Source organism: Haliaeetus leucocephalus, unplaced genomic scaffold, assembly GCF_000737465.1.
Source record: "Haliaeetus leucocephalus isolate CR32 unplaced genomic scaffold, Haliaeetus_leucocephalus-4.0 Scaffold373, whole genome shotgun sequence".
In the NCBI taxonomy this organism is placed as follows: Eukaryota; Metazoa; Chordata; class Aves; order Accipitriformes; family Accipitridae; genus Haliaeetus; species Haliaeetus leucocephalus.
In genome coordinates this window covers 3577895-3590428 of record NW_010972809.1, presented here as the reverse complement: position 1 = coordinate 3590428, position 12534 = coordinate 3577895, and the positions used below count along the sequence as shown (strand labels likewise).

The 12534-nt window shown below is 40.1% G+C and overlaps 1 protein-coding gene across 5 annotated transcripts in view; it reads left to right on the top strand.

Annotated features, from left to right (window-relative positions):
• Positions 1–12534, top strand: part of ATXN1 (ataxin 1) — a 226459-nt gene that overhangs the window by 1669 nt on the left and 212256 nt on the right. For all 5 annotated transcript variants that reach the window (XM_010573186.1, XM_010573185.1, XM_010573183.1 and 2 more), the window contains exon 2: positions 5048–5167. The gene's annotated coding sequence lies outside the window, so the exon portion shown is untranslated. The remainder of the gene's footprint in view (positions 1–5047; positions 5168–12534) is intronic.

Genomic DNA, 12534 nt, shown 5'->3' with positions numbered 1-12534 from the left:
GGGGGGTTGGGGTTTTGTTTGTGTTTTTTTTTTCCTTTTCCTAAGGCATCGTAATTTACCGGCAGAAAACAAATAAATGTCCCCTTGTATGTTTGTGGGTGCTGAATCCATCAGTGCGATTCCTGAGAATATTAAAGTCTAAATTAAAGCGTGCTGGAAAACGTTAGCTCCTACTGTAATAGTAATAGCGATAATAATAAAATGACAGAATTGGGAGCGATTTACATGTTATTGAAGAGGAGGAATTGCTGAAGAGTAATAATAGAAAAGAAAACAAGTCGGAAACCCGTTATATAATGCACTGTGTAGACAACGAGAGCGACAGGCTATTTTTATTTTGTTTACCGTATGCTGTGTAATAGGGACTCCTCCGAGCAGCATCTTTCTCCCCCGTGAGCCCAAACTCCAGATAGAATTGGGGAAAAATTTTAAGCATTCCTGTTATGCCCAGGCGAAGAAATCTGGGTTTGTAAAACCTCCCTCCTCACAAATGTTTTCTGTGTAGAGATCGGCAAGGGTGCAGGTAGATGACCTTTGCTGGAGACCTTTTCCCTTTCATATGGTAAAGGAATTCATATTTTGTAACACAGGTTACACTTCAACCTTTAATGCTCACGGTTATGTATTTTACGCAGTAATGGTTACTTTATGTGTCAGATGTGGTCAGGCATAGTGAGTTACTCTGCTTACACACCAAGAAGTCAAGGACTTTTAATTTCAGTTTCGAATGAAGCCTTCCCCTAAAGGAAAATCCCAGCTTTGCGTTAATCTATTTCTGTTCGGGTGGTGGGGACGGTTCAGTTTTATGATACGGAGCAAGGGTTGTGAATGAGGGAGAGGGAAATTGAGAATGGCCAGGGAAAATATTACGCCGTAGTTATTTTTGCAATGCTGCGAGATAATAGTAAGTTGTAGTTGCATGTTATTGCACCTAATTTGTTCGTAAAACCGGCCCGGTATTTTACGGGCAGCAGTTTCTTTTTTTTTTTAAAGGGTGGCTGTAATCTCCTCACTTTTTACATAAGGCAGAGGTTGATAGATTTTCCTCCGCGCTCGCCTGTCTGTCTGTCTCTCCCATCACGTAGCGACATGTCAGCGGTGTAGGCTTTCAGCGCGCTTACTCCAGCCCTGATCAGTCATGTAATTAGATCAAGGCTGCCATGGTAACAGACGGTGTTCACCGTCCAGTCAGGTGTGTGTGCGGCTGGCGGGCAACCCACCGGGCTACCACCAGCCCTGCGTGTGCCGTGTTGGTGGTGTACGGCCGGCACGGCCACCGCCTCGGGCTTGCCGAAAATTGAAGGATGCTGGTGGTGGTTTCCTAATGGCTGAACTTCTCGGAAAGGGTGTTCTTTGCCTGCTGTAGCGTCAGGCAGATGGGACGACGGTACGTGGCACGCTTAGCAGGTTAGCCAAGTCATCAGTTCCACTTGCGTTTATTACTAGCAAATTAACAAAGGTGTGGTACTTTTTAAAAATGCTTTTGGCTTATAAAAGCTTGCATAAAAGTTTCTTCGGAGTTTTCTTTTTGCTGGCTGGCTGGTTTAACTGTTTGGTGGCTGTAACGGTGTTTGTGACTTTGTAACAGTTCCCATTCCAGCATTCATATTTTAGGCCACGGGCTTGTTGTTCTCCACTCATGTACTGTACTTTACACCTTCTGGCCAGTGAGATTAAAATCAGAGGTATCTGATACCACTGTTGTCACTTAGGTTTGTTAAGCGTCCTCATAGTTCTTAGCAAAGTAGAGGCCCTATTGTGTTTTAGGTGAAAGCTGACTTCATTTTCTCATGATAAAGACTAAGTATATGCTATTAAAAACAATTTTCTCATCAGTAAATAATTTGTTTCCGATATGGGTATTTATTTACCTCCTCTTTTTTTTTTTTTTTTTTTTTGTGCTCATAAAAATATCATAGCCATTGAGCAGGAGACTTTCTGCCACAAAGTTAGTAGTACCTTGAAAAAATATGCAGTCTGATTAGCTTTGAATTGCATACTGCTCTTAAAAATGTATTTAACCAAGGAATGTATATTTGTCTTCATTCCCAGTGTTTGGACACGGCTCTTTTGAGCCACTTTTTTACAAACGTAGGTGTAATTTTTTAAAGGCACCAAATTTGACACTCTGTTCTAATGTCATAAATCTGGAGTGACTCCAGGGGACGGGATTGTGAGCCACTTACATGGGTGTATATCTAGAATAACTCCATTTATTGGACTTCATCCAGGCGTATAGTAGAGTAACAGAGCTCAGAAAGTGATCTGCTGTGTATCACCATTATTTTCTCTGTATCTTTTTACGGCAAAAAGCACTGTGGGCTTAAATAGGATTTTTGCCTGATTAAGGAGCTGTGTTAAGCGTCTGCAGAAGTGGTTAACACCCCTATTCCAGTCACTAATCTTGCGTGCACTTACACTAATACTGAACTTGGCCCGGAGGATTTTGTGTCTCAGTGATGAGAAATCATCAGCACCCACAGCTCCCGAGTGTTTGTAGTACCAGGCTGGAACATAATGCAATCCAGAAATATCTCAGTAAAATAAGATATTTTAATCGCTCTGATGGTAAAGCACCGGAGCTGGAGGAGGTAATGAGAAATGCCTGTCGGTGGTTTAGCTCTTGCGGTGCCAGGCAGCTGGCAGTCTTGGGTTCGGTGTGACGAGTTTGCAGGTCTCAGCCTGCCTGCCGAGCAAAGGCATTTCTCCTTGGAGAGGCGAGGGGACGGGGAGTTCGCGGGCAGTTTCCTACGCCCGAAGTGCAGCTTTTAAGTGCCTCGACTAACTCGCCCTTCTTGTTAGGAGAGAATATCCTCTGCTCGGCACGGCCGCCTCTGTTTTGGGCCTCCGTACCGAGGAGGTGGCTTGAAACAGAGGAGCCTGTTAGGAGGACTGGCTGGAGACAGTGAAATAACCACGCGCAGGACGACTCCTGTAGAGTGAGCCTTTGTGTGCCGCATGCTGCTTATACATATTTTATTGTAAGACAAATTACCTGTGTGACTAAGAGCGTTAGAAAGTAATTATTTTCAAAAAGGCCATATATACATAGTTAAAAGGCTTTTTGAAAATAAACAGTGCGACTTTTCTCCTTGCCCTTCTGGCCTGATTGAATTTATTTAGAAAGGTTGGAAAAACTAGTCTTGTTTTAAAAGACATTTACAAGAGACCTGGAATTTCACTTAACAAAAATTTTTATGTAATAGATCCAGTGGCCTAGTTTCCTGTTAATTAAGAAAATAGACACTTAAAAGCAGTCACCTGAAAAGCAACTCAGGATTTAAACATTAGAATTCAAAAATAATTGTTTTAGTAATGTAGCTAGTAAAACAAAATCAAGGCCTAATTTTCCCCTTGCTGAGGTTTAGCAGCACATCTTAGTAGACGGCAGTCAGGATTATCATTGTCGTTGTTCATAGAGTGTGCTGCTTTTGTTGTGGTGTACTAATTGAAGGGGAAATGCAATAAAGAAGTATGGCAGGCTCTAAAGGAAATGCGTGTCAGAATTGCATAGATGGTCTGAAGCGCTGGCTGGCTGCAAACCTACTCCAGCGTGTGAGGCAGCTCACGCTGATGCCGCTTGAGTGAAGTCGGGCTGTGTGTCAGCCTTAGCTAAGCACACAGGTTGTGAATGATTTGGCTGCTTTGGAGGACTGTACAGGTACAGTGTGTACAGCTCACAGAGTGCAGGTAGCAGATTTAATTGTAGGCCTCTCCTGAGACTGCTGTAACCAACTCTGCTTTAACAAATAAAGTTGTAATTAGCATGAGAAACGGAAGTATGACAGGTTTGGCACAGGTAAATATTTCATTGCAAAGAAATGGTGTGATATATTCCAGTGGCTTCAATAGCCTTAGCTTTGCAAACTGAAAATCCTGACCTCGTCCTTTCATTTTACTTTTATGCAAGACTGTAAATAAATAAGTAGGTATTTGGAGAAAGGCACTGTATTTTGGAGTCTCGTTCAGTGGTTCACATTCTTTATATAAAGAGGTTGAAGATTTTACTTGGTTTTGGCTGAGCTGATACATGACTAACTTTTTAAAATGTAAGAAACTTTGCAGACTTCTAACCTTTGTAAAAAGACAAAACCCAAATCAATGGCTATAAGTCTTTTTTGATCTCGGTGCATGTATTGAGAATGTAACGCTTCATTTTTTTTCCTCAAAGTTGTAGTCTGAGGAGCTGAGGTTGTACAGCACATGCAGATCTCTGTGTGTGCATTGGGCCCAGTCTGCAAAGTTACTTTAGTACATGTCCCAGTGAGGGTTTTGCTGAATGAGGATTGATTGAACCTATCTAGAGTTAAGTATGTGTGTAAATCCTTCCATAAATAGGAACAAGTAAGTATGCTCATAAACTGAAACAACAAAAATGCTGCTCAGTGAGGGAGAAATGGTCCCACTAAATCCTTTTATTGTCCCAAGAGTGATAAAAATATTTGGTGAGATTCCAAGTGAAAAAACACAATGTATTTTGTTTAATATGTGATGTCAGCAGAAATTCAATGCTGGCTCTTCATAATTTTACTGAGCAAAAATACAGAAATAGGGGAAAAAAATCACATTGGTAGAGTTTTCCTTTGCTTATATTATTTGGGAATTTGCAGTAATATGCATTGACTCTAGCGTGCCACCATTAATGTCAAAATAGCGCAGAAGGTAATGTCACATTCCCAAAGCTGATTGTTTTTCACCTGATAGGAGTAGCTGCAGCAGCATGTTTTCTGGATGATGCCCCTCCTCAAATAAAATATGTTCTGCTGGCAGTGAAGACAGTCATCTCAAGTCGCTTATGATTCTTCACCTCATTAAGATCACATTTGGGAAAAGAGCACTCAGTTTGAATAAATGGGCTCTGCTCTCTACTGTATGTGCTCTGTCTGCAGGATTAAATCTATAGTTTATTTGTGCTTAAGTAATAGCAAAAGCATTCTCTCTCAATCTTCATTAGGATGTCTTAGCATGTTGTAAATTGTTTGACTCTTAACTGTGTTTTTGTTTCTTTTTACTTTGATTTCCATCTCCTCAACTCATGGATCAACAGTCACATCGCAGGCCAAGCCAGATGGGCAAGCAATACAAGCTGTGAATTTATTCTTGACCCCATAGGACAGTGACCACCTTCATTTTTGTCTTCACCATACAGATATGCACTGCCAATAAGGTGAGAATATAATGCTTTTTGTTTCCTCTAACAAGAGTACACTGTCTGCTCTGGGCTTTAATCAGCGTGGACACTTTACCGGTATCTGTATGATTACCTACCCGTGATACGTTTGTACTTCCCTTGCCTGGCAGTAGAGGTCCTTGAGAAACTCTCATCAGAAAAATCCCATTAACTCTAGTGACTCAGTTCGGTGACTTACAGGACAGTGGGTTCCAGATGAGTGGTTTTATGCTCACCTCAGGTCAGAGCATATTCAGTTACTAAAAGATGATAGTATGAATGGAAAAGTTTACAGGCTTTGATTTTTGTTGTAAGATGCCACGGGTGAAATTGTATAAATCCTTCCTGGACTTTTATGAACGTTTTCAGTGGTTCTTTTTGCTTGCAGCCTGCTTGACTTTTCCAGTGCACTAAACTTCGTCTGGCATAAGGATACTTCCCAGGATAATTAGTCACTACTGACGTGCCTGGGTGTCTTTTACTTTGGTTTAAGGAATGTTTTCAATTCTTCTGATTTTTGTCCCTGAAATGCTGTAGCCAGACAGGATGTAATAGTGCACATATATCAGTCTGCTCTCCCTGTCCTCTCTCTCTCTCTCTCCCCTTTCCGTATGGTTGTGGAGAATACCTTGAAAAAACCAAGTCGCAAGGCTCAGTGATCATACTGCCAATAAAAAGAACATAAATTTTTATTTTATTTCTTTAATCTGATTGTCATTAAGCCAGCCTGGATTTTTGGACCGGTTATATGATTTTTGAGTGCTTGGGATTGGCAATACTACTAATGCTTAAAAAAAAAAATAAAGGGTCATAAGAAAATTGCCTGTGTCTTTAAATAAAATAAAATAAAATGTAGTGGTTACTTGCAGAAAATCAAAGCTTTTTTTTTTTTTTTCCTTATGCAGCCAGAAAACTTAATTACTATAGCATTCTATTTGAGGGGTCGATCAGAAATTCTCCATTGCAGAATACTTTTAATGTACACAGCATGTCATAGGAAAGTATGCAGCACATAATTGACATTTTATTGTGGCTGTGGGAAGGGTGCTGTGCTTTAAAGGGAAGTTGTCTAAGCAAGTAGTTACATGCAAAGACATGCCTGTTACAGTTTACAAATGAGCTTTAATGGTGGGGGTGGATTGTAACCACTATATCTCTTCAGAGCAATAAGAATTTCTTGAGAGTGAAAAACCAGACAAAGTGCCCATGTGCTGACACATTTCGTCTTTCTGTTTTGAAAGAAAACTGACGTGGTAGCTGCTATTGACTTGGGAGATCGAATTGAAGGAAACTTTTTATTATCACATTATCGTTTCCAGAAAGCATTTCATTTTTTTCAGAATTAGCTTGGGTTGTATGAAATTGTATTTATCCCCAGAAGTGATTACTCCAGGAAAGGCTTATATGTCTTAACTAGAAGAAGTAATTGTTTATAGTGTCTTGGTCAAATCCTATGAATAATCAGGTTGTGTTATCCACAGGGTATTGCTAAGTCATCTCAAATATTTTAGGATCTGGCATTTCCTGCAATTGCAAGACAAAGAATATATTGGATGTTAAGCAAACATTTTGGATAAAAAATGTAACCTAGTTAAGTCTGGTGCAGAGGCATGACAGGAATATAGTACTATACTGCTTTTTTTTTTTTTTGTACCAGTGTGGCTTGAAGTGTAGTGTTGTTGAGGACCTTAGATCAGATTTATTTTGGCTTCTTTTCTTGTTGTTGGACGTGTTCGTCATTGAGTTTGGGGTACATCTGTTGGCCTTATTAGTTAGTTCTTATTTTTCTAGGGAACAATCAAAATCAGGCCCACTGTATAAGTAAATAAATGAAATAGAAGTTACTGGGCTAGAGACTGCCTGCTTACAAATGTTCTCTCTGTCACTGGATGTAACAGGCAGGAGCTCACAGTTGTAACACCCAAAATGAGATCTCAGAAACCTGACTTTCGGCCCAGTGGCCCTACACGTGCGCTCATGGCTTTACTCGTGTGAGGAATCGCGTGGCTTCAGGCAGTAACGTTGCTGTTGCGTGTGAGCTCCAGGTGTCCTTACCCTTCCAATTCAAGCAGTTTTCTTGTAGAGCTTCCTAAGCATCTTGCCAGAGTAAGGGCACGGGGATTAGTAAAAATAAAATTTAAACAAAAAAACGGAGATACAGCTTTTTTTTTCTTCTTTATCATGACTGTAGTTAGCTTTAGCCTGCTCTACAAAACATAGAGTTATTGTTACTTGTTCAGAGTGTGCACTGCCTCCTTCCACGTAGGCAAATGACTCAATGCTTTCTTTTAAACAGTTGTGTTGAGAGGATTTTTGCATGAGACACTGGACATTTTAACAATTAAAGAGTTCTTTTTAATCTTTTCCACTGTCAAGTCACTTGATATCTATTAATCATATTATAGTACCGGCTTGAATTTACAGCCACAGCCCATCTGTAAGAATTTTTTTTTTTTCTGAATTTTCCTTAAGTATGTCTGTACACTACCTAATGTGGCTTATTTTTTATGTAAGACATAATTTCTGTTTTATGCAGACTTCTGGCCACTGCTCTATCTAAACGGACAAGAGTCTGCCCTTTGAAAATACTTTGTAGTGAACATAAAAAGAGCTAATCCATGTCTATACTGTTGTGTCCAGTGGTGGCTTTTTGATTGCCGTATTGGTGTCCTTTTATCATAGCTGGTTTTATTTCTTCCCTCTCATCCTGTTTATGAAGGTTTAGGATGGCTGTAGCGCTAAAAGAAGGTAGGTGATGGAGATTTTTAATGTGTTAAGAGCACAAGTGAAATGGAGATGTGAACTAGGTATAATTGGATAGTAATTAGAAATAATTTTTTGTTGTTTGTTTTGTGAGTAACTCAAAGGTAAATTAAGTGAAGTGATGTGAGTGCAGACTGATGTCTTAGAAATGAGGCTTTGCGGTCCCTCAGCCCTACACTGTCACCTCAGCCGTGACCTTACACGTTTTTGCTGTGTTGTTCCTTTAGCAGATATTGAAGGTCTGGTGTCTGACTGACTGAAAGTTTTGTAACACAGTCTGAAGCGTAAATGGAGTTGGGTGTAGTGATCTGTCTACATAAAAACACAAGGCTCGCGATCCTAATGCGATATAAGCCACGACCTGAGATTTGATTCACCTTCCAACTTCTGTTTTAAAAAGGTGTATCTGCAAATGGGATAACATGCTTGCTGTCCCACGCGCTGCAACTTGTTAGCATTACTTTAAAGTGTGGGCTTTCGGATGTTAGCGTAAGTATTAGAGAGACGGAGAGCTTCTACGTGCTGAGGGCTGAAAGTAGTGAGATGACTAGATGCGACGTGCAGTTGGGTATGAGCCTCGGTGTCTGTGCGTGCCCTCCTCCTGCCCTCTCCCTCAGCTGTGTGTTTTGGGCAGGGGGGTGCTGGGGGGTTTTGCCATGCCTCCATACCAGGGGTCTGCTTTTGGCTGAAAGTTAGCCCTGGATGCCAGGGGTATAGTTTTGGTTGAAAGTTAGCCCAAGTGGCAGTATCTGGATTTGAATGTGTTGGCTGAGGGGTTTTTCATGGTGAGATGCTGCGATGGAGGCAAACCCCAAGTTTGATAATTCTTTCTTTATTTTCTGATCAGTTACTTAGCAGTGATCAACCCATTTTGGGACTAGCAGTAAACCTGACTTAAGGATTTATTGAGTCACTCTTTGCTCTATGTGAAGTAGAAATGTTGAAGTTTCTCACTTGTATTGGAGTGTGGTTGTGACTGTTACCACATTTTTGTTTGTCAGGTACCCACGCGTGAAGGCCCTTGTAGTTTTGTGCATTTAACATTTCTGTGAGGCCAGCTACTTGAAAGTAAGTCAGGCTTTAGTGGAGAAGGATAATTACAAAAAGCAGGCTTAATCCTTCTTTACTGTGCTCAGAAATGTTGTGCTAGTGAATATTTTCTCGTTGGTGCGGTTCCTTTTCAGTGCCATGTGTAGTAGCTGAGTAGAGACTGATTTTTCAAATTAATGTGATAGTAAATGCATTTCTCCTCTTCTGTGGCCCCTGAACGCATCCAGTGCCTGCTACTGTGCCATATTCGGAGCTTTCCCCAGATGGTCTGATAGCAAGTAGATCCAGAACGGTAATTCATTGTGTGCAAGAGAAAAAAAAAATTCTAGCAGATTATTACACTAGAAGAAGTTGTAAGTTCATTCTTCATGTACCACTAGCAGTTAAAAACCCATAGCCCTAATCATATGTAATGCATTTTTATTTACAGATTAGTAGGCTCTACTCTGACATATGACTAACAGGGAGGCCCCTCCCTTTAACAGTTGTATGTCATCTGCTTCAGAGAACTAATTACTTGGCAATTCCCATTTGATAATTCCCTCTTTATTTTCTGATGAGTTACTTAACAGTGATGAGCTTGTTGAGCAGAATACCGTGCTTAATCTGTGCTTCAGAAACTACAGTGCGGGCCTGGGGATATCATTGTTTTCTAAATGCTGTTTAGCCTTGCCATAGGAACATTGAAACCACACTAAGACATGTTAACAGTTCACAGTTAATGGTAAACTTAAAGTGAGTGATGGGCAGCATTTGCCAAAAAATAAAAGAGGGGTTTAGATTACTGTTGCGCTACAAGCAGGATGTTAAATACATCATTTCTCAAAAGAACCAAAACAAAACCTAACATAATTTAGACATTAAGAAGCAGAAGCTCATATCAGAGATATCTTCTGTGTATCGTTTCTCCTCTCCACTGAAATAATCAATTTAAAGGAAATTTTATTCTTTAAAAAAAAAATCCACTGTTTATTGTAATATCTGTTTGATAGTTCAGCTGATGCTGTTGGTTTTTGTGTTGTTTTAATATGAGATACTTAAATAAGTTTTCACTGTGTTTTCTCTACTGTTACCTGTCTTTTTTTATTCTTCCCCAATCCCTTTTCACATCCTTTTACTCTAGTGGCCACAGCAACTCTTGTTTCTGGCTGGGGAATGCATTACAAGTCTCACTGCTAATTACAACATCGCAGTGTTCCTAGAGGGTACCTGAGTTCAGTGGAGCTTAGCTACAGTGCCAGGCGAGGGGATTTATGGGGTGAAGTGACATCAGCCTGCTCCTGGCAGTCCTGGTAAGGTCAAAGTGAGTCTCCCTTGCAGATCAGGAGTCAGATGGGTCCTGTTCAGATCCAGTGCCTCTGAAATTCAACCGTGTGAAACCATGCTATTGAATCTGATTAAAATTTTATTACTGGCTTCAGTAGAGGAAGGTTCATGGGTCAGCTACAGTCACTTTGACTAGCTGGTGGTGTTATCCCACAGGTACTGATACCTGAAGAGCTGCATTTTAGCTGATCCAGTGCTATAAGCTGAGAATTGGGCTATTGTTTCTTTTACTTGAGTAAGAAGTGTAGTATTTTGTGTATTAGCTCACATGACATTGCATCATCAGGCTTGCTGATTTATTAGATACTCACAATGATATCTCTTGGCCAGTACTGGAAGCTGTGTCACAGGCTTGTTTTATCAATGAGAAAAATGCATTTGTACATAGTTACATGTGGTTTTTGTAAAATTAATCAGAGGAACAGTAATTTTATGAAACACAGAATTCAGAACAGATTAATTGTGTTCATAAAGTACACCAGCTATAAAATCTTTTGAAAGGAATATTAATCAAGTTGATCAAAGGTGGCTTGAAGTACGGAATTCAGATATGAACACGATTACTTTCTATCTGTCTGTATGCTTGCTGTAGCTTTGGTGATTATTTTTAAAATGTATTTAATACAAAAATAAGTTCCATTTTGCTTCTTGGATTTTTTTTTTTCCTACAGAACGTGTCATGTTTTAAAAACAAAGATGCAAGAGGGTACGATACATAAAATTTTACATTTTATAAAAATCCACTAAGTAGGGAGCATAATAAAATAAGCAAGTAAAACCCAACAGAAGGTCATTGATCCATTTTTTCCTTTTAAAAAAATTATTTTTTTTCCTAGTTACATTTTTTTAATGACTTGGGGTATCTCAGGTAGTGCTGTATAGGCATTGCTGAAAATAGAAGTCCTCCATAAGAATCAGAAAAGAAAAGTATGACCATGAGCAGAAAGCCCCACCTGTGATCTGAAAGTTTTGCTTACACACCTGGGAGTTGTGCCTTGACAGATCCTTCTACAAACCATTACAGCTGTTGTGGAGGGACCTGTATCCTGAGCCCTGATGTCAGATTCATTTTAGAGAGGCAACCAAAGAGTTATTAGATGGTGATTTGGGCTGGTCTTCAACACCTGCTCAGAGGGGAAAGGTTGCAATGGTGGTCATCCACCCGTGAATTGTCCAAACCACCCTCTGCTCACCTTCCTCTTTGGGCTTAGCAGCATTTTGCCGAAGACTGAGACTCTACTCGGGCAGCATTGCCTATGATTTCAGAAGAGATTGTGCCTAAGGAGGTACAGATTTGGTCCAAGGTATTTTCTTCCCTCAGCAAGGGGAGGCAATGTTGCTTGTCATTGAGATTGAACTTTCGAGTAAAATGTTTGGCCCCAGACACAGATACTGGTATTTCCATCAATATTTATGCAAGTAAAAGACTACAGTATCAATGTTGTGATCTTTCAGCTAATACAGTTTTTTATTTGCATACTAATGTCTTGAGATTTAAGCATCTGGTTTAAAACAAACAAAACCCAACTCATTAACATACAGTGGAGGTTTCTTTGCTGCTAACTGTTGTTGTCTCCCTGACACCCAAATGAAACAGTACCTTCCCCCCTACTTCATTACAAATGAGAGAACTAATACATCCTAGATTTTGTATTTTTTTCCCCTGGACTCTCTCTTCCTTTTTCCCCACCAGCTACCCTGGTCTATGTTAGCATGACTTCTCTGGGAGCAACACTTGGTGATAGAATAGCCAAAGACAAACTGGTGGATCTGGGCAAAGGCTTTGCCCTTGCATTTCCTAGTCTGCAGAACCGAGAAGCTGCTTCACCTTTTTGCTTAGGTCTTGTCTCCTCTTTGAACTGGGGGTGAGTTTCAGCTTTCCTACTTACCAGTCTTGCTAAATTTTCTTGGATCTCTGCTCCGATCTGGCCTGATATTTTTGTTGTTAATGACACAGTCTTGGAAATCACTTGTGATTTCCTTTGTGAACTTGACAGTTGATTAATTAAATTGTGGGGAGATAAGTGACACGGCAGTGCCGTCTCTGTAGCGGATCTGTGTTCTGTTTTATGGGGAAAGAGGATGATGTTGGATGTTATGGACCAATAATCTATAGTTTAAAATTGCACTGTGTGTTTGTTTGGATAGTGCACAAGTATGTTATATAGTGTCTTAAGATATATGTGATACTACAGTACCAGAAGGACCAAAGAAGGAGTAAAAGT